Consider the following 17,752-nt stretch of genomic DNA (forward strand, 5'->3'; position numbering starts at 1 on the left):
CTGGCTCTTATCCACTGAGATACCTAACTACCCTCCCCCCTTTTTTGATGCTCTCAAACTATTTTTTAAAAGACAACAATAATTTATATCATTAAATAAAGCAATGTCAGCTTTGTTTATGAGTTGGTTAGTTTTGTTACACTATCTTTATTTCCTTCTTTTTAAATTTTTTATTCTAAAGGATGTCTCTAGTTAAGGGAAGGAGTTATATGGAGAAATAGAGGTAAAAAAACAACAACCAAGAGCACAAGTTTTAAAGTTCCCATATCCCTCCCAGCACTGCTTCCTCCTTCCTCTTAGTTAGGGCTTATCTTCACATATCTGGTGTTTAAATGGGGCTCCAAGCTCTCCTAATAGCTATTTTTTTTCTTTCATATTCAAACCTGAACCCTGCTAGAGGCCAGCAGTAATTATTATACCTGCTTTATGGTAGGAGAATTGGCAGCACTGAGGGGATGTCACTTTCTCAAATCAGCAGCAGAGCCAGGGGCAGAAGCCAGGATGTCTGATTTCCACAATAGAGTGCCCTTCCTTACCCTCCGTGAGCACCCACCGGCTGTTTAGAATTATCAGCACTTTGCACCTTTCCCACCAAAGTTCTCTTTGTACTTCATCCTTACAGTCCTCCCATAGTTATTGCTTGCTGGGCAGCCAGCAAAACAGCAGTGTGTGGATCTTATTATGTATTATAAAAAATATGTGATAAAGTTCACTTTAGAGCCCGTCTATGCTAGCTAGCTCCCCTCTCCCCATCTCAGACAGAAGTAGAAGGTGCTGCTGCAGGCTCAAAATGGATGGCAGCACAAAGCTGGTCTCTGACATTAAAAAAAAGTACAGGGTGTCAAAGTTGGAAGATTTTAGGCTTTAAGAGATTACTTTGTTCAATGCTATTATTTTACAAATGAGAGAACTGAGACTCAAAAAGAAGTGACCAGAAAGAGGTTGTGTAGCTAGTTGGAAAGAGAGGTCTAGAACCTTGAACCCTAATGATATTTTCTTTGTGTCATTCCGTCTTTTTTTTTTAAAACTCTTACCTTTTTGTCTTAGAACCAATACTAAGTATTGGCTCCAAGGCAAAAAAGGGGTAAGGGCTAGGCAAAGGGGGTTAAAAGATTTGCCTAGGGTGACACAGCTAGGAAGAATCTTGGGCCATTTTTAAACCAATGACTTCCTATCTTTAGGCTTGACTCTCTAGTCATGGAGCCACCCCATATAAACTGTCTTTATTTCTACTGTCAATAAATGACTTTTGTTCCTTAATAAATGAATTTTATGTTCTTTAGTGCCATGAGCAGGAGATTGGTACCATCAACGCAGCTAGGCAGGGTTGAGAAATTATTCTTGCTTTAAGTTCTTTAGAAGCAATTGTCAATATGGAATCTAGAAACCCCAAACTTGTAGCCTAGTAAGATCTGATGAACCCCAAGTTTTAGGACTAGCTGATAAGCTGAAGATCCCAAAGCTTGTACTTGTTCCCAGGCTAGCAGTTTCAGACTGAATAATGGACCCTAAGGTAAATGACAATCCCAGTTAGGTGGAGTTACGCCAAAGCTGAGTACCTCTTTTTGCCTTAGAAGCTTCTCCCATTGTACCACATCCCCTTTCTGAGGATCGAACTCATGACCTTCAGCTTATGAGACTGATATGGGCTGCCTACTGTCCTAAGAAGGCTCTCAGCTTTTGCCTAACCCCTCCTAACTGCTAGCCTGAGATTCCCTTCAGGGTGAATTCTCACGGGAACAGGGAACAGGGAACCAGTCCAAGTTTTGGAGTCTCTAGCTTATCAGCTAGTCCTAAAACTTGGGGTTCATCAGATCTTACGAGGCTACAAGTTTGGGATTTCTAGATTCCATGTTGACACAATGAAAGCCTCAAAAATTTGGTACCAACTAAAAGCATCCACCGTTAATAGAAATAGCCATTCTAAGTATGCTTCGATCGATGCAAGTATCAACCACAATTCCTGATGACATGCTATTTACCTCCTGACAGAGAAGTGATCAGATCAAGATGAATACTAAGATCAAGATGAGAAACTGAGGCAAACAAGGTTATGTTTGACTTTCCCAGAGTCACATAGACAATAAGTGTCTCAGGCAATATTTGACTCCAGTCTGACTTCTAGCCTAGCCACTTAGTTGCCCTAGCTGTCTGCTAGACTAGGTATATTTGTTAGAGTTTTGTTTTTCTTTTGTTTTTATTTGGGAGGGATGGAAGGGGGAAGGGAGTCATCTAAAAAATTAAGAGGATGAAAAGAAGGTCATTGAAACTTTTTTTAACGACAGAGATGAAAACAGAAGGAAGGTCAAAAAGAATTGCAAGTCAAAGAGACAGCTTTGAAAATTACATGTTAATTTTTTAATATATTTAAAGAGAAAAGCAGTATATGAGATTCACAGTTGAATGTACAATCCTCTTTTTTTTCCTTTCTACTATGTATATGGAAATGCTAATTTTAATTTGTATTTAAGTTTAGAATCTTAAGAAAAGAATTACCAAAAAATGATTCTAGACAATTTCCTCTAGAATCTAAACAGTCATCAGTTTATATAATGAAGTAAAAGGCTGAATTGTCCCCTTGGGGTGTTTATAACTGGTCACATAATCACGAAACTTTCTGAAAAATCCATTGCTAAGCTAACCGAGCATCTCTTCCTTCAGCAATTAAACAAAACCACACTCTTCTGTTTAGAAGAAGCAATGAGCCCAAGCTCTGGGTTTAAGGGATTTCTTTTATCCTCTCTTAACAATGATTAAAGTGTTTCCCAAATCCTTTTGCTTGACATGGAAGTAAAAACCAGAGAGATACAGTTGTTCCCATTTAGCATTACAAGGGCCCAGGAACCCTCTTGCTGGACCAGGTCTTGTTTGCACAATGTCCTCTTTTTCCCAAGCTGATCTGCACAGATATTCACTATCTTCCTTTCAGAAAGGCAGTCTACTTAGCATAAAAAAGTTCTTCAAAATATCCAATCCTGGGGCAACAGAGAGGGCACTGTGTAGAGGGATGAGAGTAGACAGTTGATAGCTCTTAAAATTTCTGCAAAGACAACTTTCCAGGAAAGACTAGAAAAGCTGTTACTTTCCCTGTCTCCCAATAAAAGTTTCTTCCTCCTTCCTGTACAGATTTCTAATTTCAGAAGCAAATGAAAAAGAAGGAGAACTGGTTAGTTGCATATACGTATAACAAACAAAGATACTTTATCCTGTCTTTCAGGAGTCACCAAAAATAAGGACATCTAGTTATAGTACACTTTGCCCTGCCCCATTGTTAACATTATCAGGAACTAAATATGGAGTGTTAAAACTACTAGCCTATCCCCTTTATATCAAAATTGTCCCTGTGACTGTCAACTAATGAAACTCAACAAGCATCTGTCTACTTTGTGCAAAATCCTGGGGATACAGACAAAAACGAAATCATGATTGCCCCAAAGCATTTCCGATCTTCTGGAGTGCTCCAGTGCCATTTTATATTACCTAGTTAAGTTGGGTAACTGCACAGAAAAGAACTGGAAGGGCTCCTTTAGAGATTACTGCTAATTACTACTGAGAGACAGATATTCCAATCAGCACCCACGACACATAGTAGATGCTCAACCATTGCTTACTGAATACTCACTCCGGAGATGTAAGGCATTTTCTAAGCAAGAAATCTTGTATTCTTGGCCCTAAGTAAAAATATGAAATATATATGTGGCTTACATTCATACAAACTATATGGAAAGAGGACAGGCATCCACTACCTTACATATTTCACCATCTACAGGGTTTCATTGTCTTAGGAGAAATGAAGACTTCAGGAGATTAGAGGGTTTAGAGCTTGAGGGAATATTAGAGGTCACTGAAAAAATTAAACCCATAAAGGCTAACATGATTGTCAGATACAAGAGGTTCAAATCCAAGGCCTCCAATTCCAAATCAATTGATCTGAGAAACAGATCAGCTCTCCAGCCACCTTCTCTGCTTCCCCCAATCACTTTTATCTTATTGCCCTTAGACTGAATGACATGCAGTATATGGGAAAAGGAAGATAATATAGCACTTATTCCTTATTCTATCTGGCACCAATTCTGTGAGCATGGGACCAGCTTCCCATCATGATTATGAACTAGTGCCACCTTTACCTGCTAAACATCTCCTGGATACATGGTACTTTTGTAGGCATTATGGGGTTTTTAGCACTGAAGTTAGAAAAACTTCCTGCCCTTAAGAAAATTACCACTGAACTGAGAAGCTTACACTGATTCTGGCCAGTGTTTATGGCTTGTTACTCACCTCCTGGCAAGAGGTGGACTTAGGATACAGAATTAGATATACATTTTTGGGCATAAACTAAGTGGAAAAGATTGAGAGAGAGAGAAAGAACAGATGTTTTTATTAATTGAAAAATGATAAAAAGAAAATTTTAAAAAGAAAGATTACAGCAGATTGTCTTTAGTAAGATGGTAAATATAAATAAAGCTACAAATTTTACATAAAACATATTCTCTAACTTTATAAGCACAGTTACTTGGAAGACAGGAAGAGAGGTACCATAGTAGAAAGCTGAGTCTAAAATCAGGAAGACCGGAGTTCAAATGCAATGTCAGACACTCATGAGCTCTGTGATCCTGGGAGAGTCACTTAACTTTCACCTGACTCAGTTTCCTCATCTGTAAAATGAGGATAATACCACTTACCTCCTAAGGTGGTTATGAGGATATAATGAGACAATTTGTGTAAAACACATTTCAAACCTTAAAATGCTATATAAATGCTTGCTAATATTATTATTAAAGATATGGGTTGCTTCTTTCCTTTTATTAAAGGCATAGTTTGTTGTTATTTTGAAGCGTGCATTTTCTCTTTTTCAGTGCTGTTTCATTTGTTTCAAGCACTTACTTTCAGGTGAAATGGGTAGGCTATTGTTTAAACAGGGCACATTGTCCTCTTTGTCTACATAAATATCAATCAACAAACATTAATTGAATGCTTACTGTGTGCCAGGTATTATGCTAAGCACTGTAGATACAAAGACAAAAATGATAGGGTCCATCCCCTCAAGGAATTCATATTCTAATGGGGTGACAAGTTGAGCATATATATATATATATATATATATATATATATGAGTATATACAAAATTAATGCATGGTAATTAGGAAGGGATGAGTAAGGTATTAGTACCAAAGACATGATGTAGCAGATGGTATTTGCCTGAGTCTTGAAAGAAACCAGAGATTTTTCAGAGATGAAGAAGATGAGGAGAGAAATCCTTCCAGGGGTGGAAGGCAGCTAGTGCAAGGGCACAGAGATAGAGAATTCTGGAAGGTTCCCTCCCAGGTGTTGATTTCTTTTTCCTAACCAGAGAAATGGCAGCACTCAAGTTCAAGAACCCCCCAAAGTAAAAACAAGAGGAGCAAGTCCTCTGTTGTGAACAGTGAGATGTGATAAAGAGACTAAAAGAGAATCTTTAAACCTAATGTGAATTTGAAAAAAATGGTGAAATGAGATAATTTATGAATGTGGGGGCCTACAGATTAAGATTGGGAAAATCAAAAGTTAGATTCAGCCTCCAAAGTCTTGCATCAATTCCAGGCACATTTTATGCAATTTTCCAGTCTATCATTTAAATGAGTCAATTCATTTCAGTATATAATACATTTTCCCATTTTAAAAACATTTTTCTACTTGTGAAGCATAACTGGTTTCAGAATTTTTGAAGCTACAGACATCAATGTGACTGTTTTCCCTTTTCCTTGAAGAAAAGTAAGGAGGGATGTTATTTCAGAAACATTCATGGAACATTTGAGCAAGAACAATTCCTTTGAATGGCTGTATTTCTAAACCTATTCAACTTATACCCTCCCATGGGTAACATGAGTAATGGTGGTAAGGCGATACAATGGCAGCCGGTCTTTATGATAATACTAGCTACTTGTATGCTGGAGATACAAAAGGATTCCTAATGGTACATTTGAGTTTAGTAATTGGAAGGCAAAATAAATACACTATGCCTATTCTTTCATACTTTCAGGATATATTTAAATGCACTAGAGAAAATCAGATAAAGCAAGAATTAATTATTGTGCATGCTTTACTGAAGTGGTTTAAAAAAACCACAACCACAAACTTACTTTTTTATTGGGGAAAACTATTAACTATTTTATTAATTTAACATGCATCTCATTAAAATGATTATACGATTCATTTGATCTTACTAATAGCTGACTTACAGAAAAGAAAATATGCAATCTGCCACAATCTCCACCACTATTGAAAAATGAAAAAAGGGACCTATATTTATTCAGGTTAGCTAACAGTCCTCCATTCACTGAATTTTGATAATTCAAGTATAAATGTTATTCAGAACCATTGTTGAATGGTGTTTGGATTAATGAATCTCTGTTAAGCTATAATGTGGCCCTAAATGTGAATGAGGTACATTTTCTTAAACTAGTTTATTGGACCTTTATGTCATAGTCCTCTTTTGATGTCTCATGAGGGCATGGAAGTGACCCTGGAATCTCATAAATTTGTTAAAAGCAAAGTAAAGACTTGGCAGGGGCTGAAGATCTGGAAAGACTGCAATAATGAGCCCAGTCATGGACTGCATGTCTGCTGTCCAAAAGACCAGCCTAAATTTCAGAAGATAATGTAGCACAGTGAATCTCTGAGTTCAGATCCCAGATCTGCTATTTAATAGCAATGAGACCTTGTGAAAGCCACTTAAACTCTCTGGCTTTAGTTTCCTCATTTGTAAAAGAAGAATCCAACCAGACTAGAACATGTCTTTATTCCTTTCCATTTCTAAATCCATGAGAATGTCAGTGAAGAGAAGCTTATCCTAAGATTGGTTACAAAATGATGAATGGTTTTGGTTTTCATCACAGCAAATTAGTAGACCATCCACTAAGTGACAAAAAGGTTATGATATGCATTGGTGGAGGCACTGTCCACACCAACAAAACCACTGATGCTGAAATATCATATTAGTAGAAGCTATCTACCTTTGAAATAAGGCAGTATACAAAGATTTTTTTCTGCTGTGGACTCTTTAAAAGAGTAGTTGGGGGAGGGCAGGTGGGTGGCTCAGTGGATTGAGAGCCAGGCATAGAGATGGGAGGTCCTAGGTTCAAATCTGGCCTCAGACACTTCCTAGCAGTGTGACCCTGGGCAAGTCACTTAACCCCCATTGCCTAGACCTTACCAATCTTTTTTTTTTAACTTAGAAGCAATACAAAGATGGAAGGTAAGGATTTATTAAAAATAAATAAATAAAAGAGTTGTTGGAAAAAAGTTGAATGGCATCTAGGTTCTGGAAATTTTATTAGGTACTTGATACAAATTGTATCTCTAAATCTTAGGCCTTTTCTGTATGTATATATTCAAGAAAATAAGCATTTAAGGTGTCCATGATTTAAGAAGAAGCCCTTTGGCTAAAAGAAGACAGAATACTAGATTACTTAACAGCAAAGATTCCCATTCTTTAGTTTCCTTGTTTATTTTAAGGTTCTGTTTGATACAGAAATGCTGGAAAGCAGGAGTATATGGGATTCTCTGATTATAGCATTATTTTTGACACATTCTCTAAACTCTTTGAGTTCATTACTGTGTTTCACAGATCTTCCTGAAGGAATATGGGATCATCAACAGGTCCAAAAATCCACTCAGTCCAAGAGCATGAAAATGAGGTGGCAAGCATGAGTGACTGGAAAGATGCGGTGACCCAAAAAGAAAAAGAAAAATCTGGAAGACAAGATGGATGGAGGAAGGGCAAAGACAGGTTCAATTTTGGACAAGTTAATTTTCAAGATGCCCATAAGATAGCATCAAGCAATATATTATGGCTAGGGACTTCTATTCTAACACACAAATCAAGTTAGCATGTCCTGGGTCATGATAACCTTCTTTTGAAGTGACATCCTACAGTCATAAGGAAAAGATATAGTACTATGTAAAACCGGAGGTTCCACAAGCAGTGGAATCTATAAATTCAATATGGACTCATTTATAGGGCAAATTTTCTGGACTTACCCACTTGCCTTTCCATTGGACCCAGGTGAAAGATAAACTAAGGGGAAATTTTCTTTGGGGGTTATAGAGGTTTGTAACCTCACAATTATGTCTCCTAGGTGTAGAACCTCCATATTATCTATGGCTTCTCATTCTCACACCAATATCTGATCGAATGTCAAATCTTTTCATTTCTACCTCTATGATATCTGTTGCACTCAATCCCTTCTCTTCACTCACAAAGCTACTTCAGGGGCTCATCATCCTTCACCCATATTATTGCAACTATGTCCTAATTGATCTCTTTCTACTATAGTCCATATTCTACCCTGTGATTTTCCTTAATCTTAGTTAAGATCATGTCACCTGCCTACACAACAAGCTCCATTGACTGCCTCTCTATTACCTCCAGGGCAAAGTAGAAACTCTTCTGTTTAGCTTTAAAAACCTACCACAACCTATCTTTCCACCCTTATTGGATGTTATTTCCTCTCTTCCCCTCTGAGATTCTTTTTTCTCGTACTTAATATTCCACTTTCAGGATCCCTGACTTTGCCTCGTCCACCTCTCATGCCTGGTATGAACTTCTTTTTTATCTCCACATCATAATCCTTTTCTTCCTTCAAAACACAGATCAAGCACTACTTTCTACACAAAATCAGTCTTAAAGCCCCAAACTGCCAGTGCCTTCCTCCAAATTCCCTTGTATTTATCTTTATAGTTTTTACATTGATTATGCATATATATATATATGTATATATACTCTCCCTCAATAGGATATAAGCTCCTTACCATTAGTATCATTTGATTCTTTGTATTTGTACCCCAGTACCTACCAGTACATAGTAGACATTTAAAAAATACACATGGAGAGGTTGGTTCCAAAGATGAATTATGAAAAATACCTCCCCTCATTCTTTTGCATAGGTAAGAGATCCACAGGTATGAAACATTACATAGAATATAAGGTGTTTTTTTTTTTTTAATGTAGTGACCAATTGGCCTATTCCCTACCTTCCTTCCACCTTTTTCTTTAAAAAATCCCCTTTGTTCCAAGAGATGGCTCTCTGGAAAGGGAAAGAGAAAATTTTGGAAATATACCAATTTAGGAAATATACCAATTAAAATTCATTTAAAAGCATAACTGTTGATCGATTTTTCTCTACAAAAGCAGGTCCCTTAGTGACTTTTGATCTAAGCTACAGATGATAAGAGACAGAGGCATTTCCAAAAGTTGTCCCCTAGTTTTAGGATTACAAACCAATGAATTGTTGTTCAGTCATGTCTGACTCTTTGTGACCACTATGGACCATAGTTATCCATGGAGTTTTCTTGGCAAGGATACTATAATGGTTTGCTATTTCTTTCTCCAGTGGATCCCGTGGGTCCTTTTGTCAGGCAATCAGGGGTTAAATGACTTGCCTAGGGTCACATAGTGTGTGTCTGAGACTAGATTTGAATGCCAGTCTTCCTGACAACAGGTTAAACACTCTATCCACTGACCCATCTGGCTACCAATGAATTGGAAAACATATAATGCTGTACCTTGATAGTAAGCCCTACTTTGATAATCATCAACCCATAGTTCTTTCTTTGAAAGCATCCCTCTACCCATTGCTGTGAATCTTTACTATTCCTACTTTTCATCAAAAGATTGCCTGATTTGTGTCCTTTCAGAACCTGTCCTCTGTCCTCCCCCAACATGCGTGGCCACTTGACCCTCTTGCTCATGCCATTCCCTAACTCTGAAATGCCACATACCCCTGCTTTCTACTCCATACCATTATCCCCAGTTCTGTTTGTTGATATCCTCCCTATCCTTCAAGGCTCTGCTCAAATGTTTTCTCCTTCACAAAGCTTTTCCAGCACGAAATGATCTCTCCCATCTAGTTATTCACCTATTGCATCTAAGCAACTTACAATATTCTCTTTCAATATTGTAGTTATATGTATGTCAACTTCCCTAGAAGACTTAGTTCAAATAGTCAATTGTCAAGCATGTATTGGATGCCTACTCTATGCCAGGAGCAGTGCTTGGTTTCAGGAATACAAAGACCAATGTGAAACATTCCCTGCTCAAGGAGTTTACAGTTTAACTAGGAGAGGTTACATGTAGATATATGAGTAAATTAAATATGTACAAAATAAACAAACAAATAAGAAACAAGATAAATTTGGGGGAAGGGACTAGCCATTGGGAGCAATTGAGAAAGGCTTCCTAGAGAAGGTAGTACTTGAGCTGAGCCCTAAAAGAAGCTAGGGATTCTAAAGCAGGGGCACCTTATTTAACTTCTCATGTCAATATGTATTTTATTTGGCATATATCTTGTACGTATTTATCCATGAATATGTATCTTCCTAGAATGTAAGCTCTTTGTAGGCATGGACTTTAGTATTTATATCCCAAATTTGCTGACTATTTCTCCCCAAGTGCTTAGGACAGGACTCTGAACAAAACAGATGCTAATTATTACTGAATGAATGAATGAATGAATGAATGAATGAAGATAGATAGTTTGCATAAGAAAGATAGCTGTGCTAGTATGTTAAAAATACCAATGAGTTCATGAGAAAGGAGAACTCTTCTTCCTTTTCTCCTAGGAAAAAATGTATACATATTAACCATAAATATAATCTCAAGGAGTGATCTTTAAAAAACAAACATAAAAAACCAACACTGTTTATTGGTTCCACAGCAGAAGAGTGGTAAGGGCTAGCCAATGGGGGTTAAGTGACTTGCCCAGGGTCACATAGCTAGGAAGTGGCTGAGGCCAGATTTGAACCTAGGACCTCCCATCTCTAGGCCTGGCTCTCAATCCACTGAGCCACCCAGCTGTCCCCATGGAGTGAATGTAATGACTGAAAATTTCAGTCCACCTAAGAACGGATTTTGATGCAGGGTTAGGCAAGTAGGGAATGCAGTTAGGATCTTTGTGACACCATTCAGATTACAGCAGGTATGTAGCATGTACTTAGTCATCATTATTATCAAAACCCTTTCTTCACAACAACCCTTTGATACACAACAGGGTATTATTGTCATTTTGCAGATGAGGAAAATGAGGTTCAGATGAATGAATTAAGACTGTTGAAGGTTATACAACTAGTAAATATTGGGGTTGGCATAGGAATTAATGGGTCCTGACTCCAAGTCCAATTCTACCCATACTATCCTGGTTCCCTTCACCAACTAGACATTGGGCCCATCTAGCTTTAAGATCAAGAGGTATCTGTAACTTTCCAATTAGAAGCCAATGGAGACCCAGACTGAGTCTTTGAGTAGGACTAATGGAGAAGAGTTTTCTCTGACTTAGATTTATAGAATTATTGAATGTTAAAATGGAAAGGGACCTCTAATCTAGTCCAATTTGCCAAGGAGAAATGCAAAAATAGGATCTGAGAAAGTGGCAAGAGGCAGGACAGTCTAATGGAAAGAGAACTGAGGATTTAGACCAAGATCCAATCCCTGACCCTGCTACTTACTAGCTAGGCAACTGGGTGCAAATCATGGCCACCATCTGACATGAAGTGGTGGGGCTGGATAGTTCTTTTTTTCAGCTCTGAACATCTTTAAATTCTACATCTAATTTCAGCATACTTAATACATGGCTAATCATGTCGATCCACAGGGTGAGGGGATCTAAAATGAAAAGGGGCCATGAATAATAATATTTAATAGAATGCATTAATATTTTCAAAGCCTTTTACAATATTATCTCATTTTATGCTCACAATATCCTACAATGGTAGGTGCTATTATGATTCCCATTTCACAGATAAGAGAACCGAGATAAACAGACATTAAATGAATAGTGTCTGGCACCAGATTTGAACTCATTTTCCCAACTTTAAGTCTGCTTTTCTGTCATCTATGCTACCTATCTTCTAGACATCTAATGAAACCTCATTATACAGCTCAGGAAATCGAGGCCAGAGAGATGAAGTGACTGGTTCAAACTAGTAAAAGACCTGGAGTTTGAACCCAAATCTTCTTTCTCCAAATTCACGTTCTTTCCACAACTGGGAGTATGTGCTATTAAGATCTCCATTTAACAAAATAAATGAAAACTGAAATTTGAATTCAAGTCTTCCTCACTTCAGACCTAGCATTCTACTTACTGTGTTACCTAGCTACACCACATCACTATTCTAAAAAGTGAATATTTATATGTATGAATGTGTGCGTATATACATACACATTTGTATGTATTTATGTTTATATATGCTAATTATATGCACCATGCATATATACATGCTGTTTTCTAAAAGGGATATAAATTGGTCCTTTTCCTTTTTTCTGATACTTTTTTTCCTTTTGAGAAAATTTCACTCCTACAATTTTGAGTCCTTATTTCTGCAGGTTTGTTTCAGAAGGCACTTCTAAAAACAATATTGTATTTTGTTTTTGTTTTTAACCTAGAAAAGGACAGCCAAAACACCTTTCTATTAAGTGAATCCTCGAAATAAAAGATCTTCCTTCTCATATGTTTCAAAGTGAACAAATTTAATTCCAGGGTTAAGACAATAGGCTAAAGAATGGAACCTAGTTTTCATTTATCAACCTATTATGACTGGCAGAGAGAAGTAATGGGACCAACATTAGATTTGGAGTCAGGAAGGCCTCTATTCAAGTATTCAAAAATGCCTTCTAGATACATGACCTTGGATGAGTGACTTAACATTTCTGTGGCCTTAGTTTCCACATCTTTAAAATGAAAATGTTGGACTCAATGGTCTTTAAAGGTCCTTTCCAGCTGTATGACTGGCAAGGAAGCTAGTGGATAAAGCACTGGACCTGGAGTCAGAAAGATCTAAATTCAAATCTAGCTTTAGATGCTTACTAGCTGTGTGACCTTGGACAAGTCACCTAACCTCCTCAAGCTTTAGTTTCCCCATCTGTAAAAGGGGAATAACAGCACCTACTTTCCCAGGATTGTTTAAAGTGCTTTCCAAACCTAAAATGCTATCTTTTTTTTTTGGTCAATTAGTCATGTTCAATTCTTCATAGCTTTATTTGGGTTTTCTTGGCAAAAAGAATGATTTTCTTCTTTTTCCTTCTTCAGCTCACATTAGAGATGAGAAAACTGAGGCAAACAGGGTTTTGCCTAGGGTCAAGCAGCTAGTAAGTATCTGAGTACGATCCTCCTGATTTCAGGGCTAGCTCTCTATCAATAGTACTGTTATGATTTTTAGGAAAGGGGGAAAGGAAGGGTATATATAAGGGAAGAATCACATAAATAAAATTGAATTTATTAACAGGTGAGGGAAAGGTTTGGGGAATGGAATAGGGAAAGAGTTTTTTGCATCTGACTTTACCCACTATATTTACTTATCTAATTAAGATTACTCCGCCTAACTGTCTAACTAAAGACTATCAAGACTAAATTCCCCAGCAAACCCAGAATCTCACACACACAGAGTCAAGATATCAGGAATCCGAGTTGTGGTGCTCTCAGATGGTCTCAGCAAAGTAGAGGTCTGCTCTCTGGTAACTGTCCACCAGAAGACTGGAGATTTCCTCTCCCCACAGCCAGTTGTTCCTCAAAGGCTTGATGGATGGATTAGCAGGATGTCTCGGCTACACACCTTTCTCCTTCTCCTTTCAGCTCCAGAGTGTCAGTTGCAAACTGCTCCTTGGAACTCTGACTCAACCAGCTCAGGAAAGATTCTGTCTCAAGAGCTGCCACTCATCCTCTTGCTACTTTTACCTCCCCTTGCTACAGTACCACCTAGCTGCCCCACAGTGGTATATAGATGCTGGCTATTATTACTATTGTTGTTCTTGTTGGTATCTTATGACTCCTAAAGTCTGAGGGCTACTGAAGATCCTAGTAGCCATTTAGCATGAAATGGAAATGAAATACCCCCTAATTACTAGGGCTTCATAGAAAATGCTTAGCATTTTCCAAAACAAACAAACAAACAAACAAACAAACAAAATGACTAGTAAGCCACCAGTTTCTGGACTCAAACTGTGATTTGAATAGTGTATAGAATAAAGAAAGTCCCTCCCTCTCTCAAAGTAAATCTACAGTTGCTTTATAATCTATAATCGTAAATTGCTGGAGCACCACTGAGAGTTTAAGTGACTTGCATGCTTAGGTTGATCAGTGTATATATAAGATACATTCAGGCTTCCCTGACCCTGAGTTTAGTCCTCCATCCATGACCTCAGGCTGTCTCTCAAAAGCTATAATTTCTTTGCTCAGTTACTATAGTCAAACCCCCTTCAAAGAGACTCTCTAACCCAGTAAAGACCAATACAGCCAGATCTGGTTCTCTTTTGTTTCCTGTGGCCAGAAGGGGCAATATTGTCCATGAAGGAGAAGCAGATAACTGAAAATTCTGATTAATTGACAGTCAGTTTAGCCTGTGCCCCCTGGGGCTTTCTGGAGATACCATGCATTAGGATTTCCCCACTCTCAAGAAAGGACTTAATGCATGTTATCTCCCAGAAATCCCAGTGGAACCTGGGACCTCCGAGATTTCAATTAGGAGAACTAAAATATGAGGATAAATTGCTGACTAGTTAAAGCTGCGAAAACAAGTAATCTTTGGGGGAGAAACATATAGCAAAGCTGAATTTAGCTCTCCCCAGCCTAAACAATTCCAAGGAAGACAGTGCAATGAAAAAATTAATTTTTAAAAAATGTTGGTAGGACCTGATATCCATACTCTTGAGTTAAATGCAAATAAACACCTGGAACTTCTTTTTTGTGTGTGTGCTTTCTGTTTTAAACAGCTTTATTAAAGTCCCTAAACAGCCATCTGGAGGAAAAAATAGGTGACTGGAGAGAGTTTGGTGAGAGCCAAGAATGTAGGATTCATGGGAGAGAACAGTGAGGAGGAAAAGTGGGAGAAAAAAACAGGAGGGAAAATATTGAGACAAGGCGTGGTTTAGGATAAAGCAACAAGCTGAGCAGTGTGGAGGAATATAGGGGAGGAGTAAGCAAAAAAGATGAAAGGGATTGGGGGATTTGGGAAGGAGATAATTGAGGTGGAGGAGGAAGTGAAGAAACCTGGGAGAATATAGCAAGACCAAAGTGGGGATTGCAGGGGGGGAGGGTGGGGAGGGAGGAAGGAAGGATGTCTAAGGCAGTAAATGGAAAATAGAAACACTTGTTATAGAGATGCTGCTACAGAAGGGCCTTAAGGTGAACAAGTGCTAAGACTGGTAAGGGTAGCCAGCAGGCAGACAATAAGATTCACTGGGTAGAATGGGAGAGATGGAAGATAGAGAAAAGGAACAAGGAAGCACAATAGGGGGTGCTTAATTAAAAGGGAAGAGGGTGGAGCATAATATAATGGGAAAGTCTGAATGACAGAAGTTGGGGGAAATGCAAAGGAGATGGATTTTGGTTTCTCCTATAAAGGGAAAGCAGTAGAACTGGGTAAAGTGCCAAGGAAATGGGAAAAAAATATTGGGTGGCGAGTAGAGGAAAAAGGCATGAATGGGAAAAAACCAAGTAGTGTAAGACTTTTAAGTTAAGGAAAAAGTGAGAAATAAATTCAAGTTTTTATTATCTCTATCAACCTAGCTAGAAATGTGGCATGATAAAGAGCTATCCCTTGAGTGGAGATGACCTGTGTTCCAGTTCTGCCTCTGATTCATACTGGATGTGTGACCTTGGGCAAATTGTTTAACCTCTCACTGTCTTTAGGTAACTTTTAACAAGAAGTCATAGAGCAGGTGTCCATCTACACTGATAGGAGTTTTTTACTGGGATCTTATTATGCTAATAAAATCACAGGTTCTATATTTTTAAAATTATATTAATAAAATATTCAAAAGATTGGTGACTTCATCAAAGTACTCTTTTCTACCAAAGCAGATAAAGCCAAGGGAAGAAGTTGCTTGAAACATCTTGTAACCTTAGAAAGTCAAAGTCACTTAATTCCATGTGCCTTGGTTTCCCCAACTGTAAAATGATGTGTTTAGACTAGATGACTTCTGGGATTGCTTCCAGCTCCAGAGGGCTATAATCTTATAATTTCAAATTCACACAGCTAGTAAGTTTATGAGGCAGGTTTTGAAATCAAGTCTCCCAGACTCTAAGCCCATTATTATTGTGTTAAAAACTAACTCCAACCAGAAAAGTTTTTATTTTGTTTTTGTTCTGGGCACAGTCCCAGGCGATTTAACTTTGCACACTCAAGTGGCTGCTCAGCCAACAGATCACCTGAGGTCCTGCTGACCTTGGTGGCAATGTTAAGCTGGATATTTTCCTTTGGGTTATACAGCAATCTTCCATCTCACACAGAAAAACTGGACTAACTTCACTAGCTTAGTTTCTTCAGATACCAGAAAGAGTTTGTCCCCTTGTCCCCTTGTCCCCTTGGCTTTAACCTGAAATAGGAACCTTACTAGAATCTGGAGGAGGGGGGAGGGGATATTCTCTTTAGAAACCAAAGCTCTCCAACGTCCAACTCAGTATCTCAGGGTAGTGACACTGCTGAGTTCCCTGCATTGGGGGAGGCCTGTCTGACCCTAGTCATTCAGCCAGTGGTCTGCCTTTTCTCCCAGTTCCACCACTTAGAGGAGACAAAGAAAAGAAAGCAGCTCCAAAACTAGTGTAAAACTGGAGACAAGTTTTCATGCTCCCTCACACACATCCAGGCAGCCCCCCAGGCAGTAGGAAGTTTCTGGATGGCAGGACACTAGAATTAGGGAGTAAAGTTTCATCACAATCACTATGCAATCAGCCTTCTCCCAGAGCAAGCAGACACTTCACAGTACATCAAACAAATTTGGTCCCAGTTTTGGCAATTTTTCCATGGACGAGCGGGAAAATGAGAGAAGCAAATGCAGCATGGAGGTGGAAAGTGCCTCCTGAACAAACAGGTGGGCAGGAGGACCAGACAGCACCTTAGAAGTGGCCAGAGGGTTGGAGCATCTCCATTATCTTTTGATCTAAACCGCCTTAATTCCCCATAGCCACTCACCTCTTCCAATCAGAGTCCATATTTTACTGAATCCAATTGAAAGTGGATGAATGGGTAAAGGAGGCACATACCAAGGCTTCAGTTATACATACAAAGCCAGCCTGGATATGTCAATTCATTAGCAAGGAGTGGAGCAGAGATGAATTATTCATTTTTAGTTCAACCTTACCTCTTTGCTGAGCCCCCAAAGAAACTTTCAGTCACGCACACAAAGCTGAAGACGATCCTAACGTTTACATTCGGGGGCACTTTCTAAAAGCCAGAAAATCCGCAAACCAGTTCCATGTCAGCCGAATACATGCACAGGCGCTGCCGTGGCTTTCAGGAGTTTCCTCTCCAGTGCCCGAGTGGAGGACGATCGCTCAGGGTTTCCAAAGCAGTGCTGCAAACTGAATGCAGGGCAGCCTGCAGGCCCGGGAGCCCTCTCACCAATCAGGGGCCTCAGAACCTCCCACCGCAGGCCAAGGGGCGGGGCGGCTCCCTAAGAAAGAGCTGGGCCAAGCAGTAGGGAGAAGAAAGGAGCAGCCTTCAGATTTGGTGCCCCCAGCTCCCTGCCGCGCATCCAGCTGACCACAGGGAGGAGAAAAAGGAGCCAGCCTCTTCAGTTGACATAGTAACCGCCCCTAACTTTTCACCCGAGCAACTCTTCAGGATGGGGGTAGTTCACGCCAGGCTAAGGCAGCAGCCAAGTTGGCTTTGCCTGTTTGGCAGCGGGGGTAAAAGGAAAGGGTGGGTAGGTTTAAACCTACCTATTTCCCCGGAGGCCAAAGACAGCGTCTTGTTTCCAATATTTTTCTGATCCAAACTTAAA

General features: G+C 39.0%; 1 protein-coding gene across 2 annotated transcripts in view; it reads right to left on the reverse strand.

Moving 5' to 3' along the window:
* The window catches only part of SPATA13 (spermatogenesis associated 13), a 160,012-nt gene extending 142,570 nt beyond the window's left edge, over positions 1–17,442 (reverse strand). Inside the window, exon 1 of one of the 2 annotated variants that reach the window (XM_007495227.3) lies at positions 17,111–17,442. The gene's annotated coding sequence lies outside the window, so the exon portion shown is untranslated. The remainder of the gene's footprint in view (positions 1–17,110) is intronic. The other variant, XM_001375720.5, reaches the window with a different exon arrangement.
* Between the last annotated feature and the right edge of the window lie 310 nt (positions 17,443–17,752).

This window comes from Monodelphis domestica, chromosome 4 (genome assembly GCF_027887165.1).
Source record: "Monodelphis domestica isolate mMonDom1 chromosome 4, mMonDom1.pri, whole genome shotgun sequence".
Lineage (NCBI taxonomy): Eukaryota > Metazoa > Chordata > Mammalia > Didelphimorphia > Didelphidae > Monodelphis > Monodelphis domestica.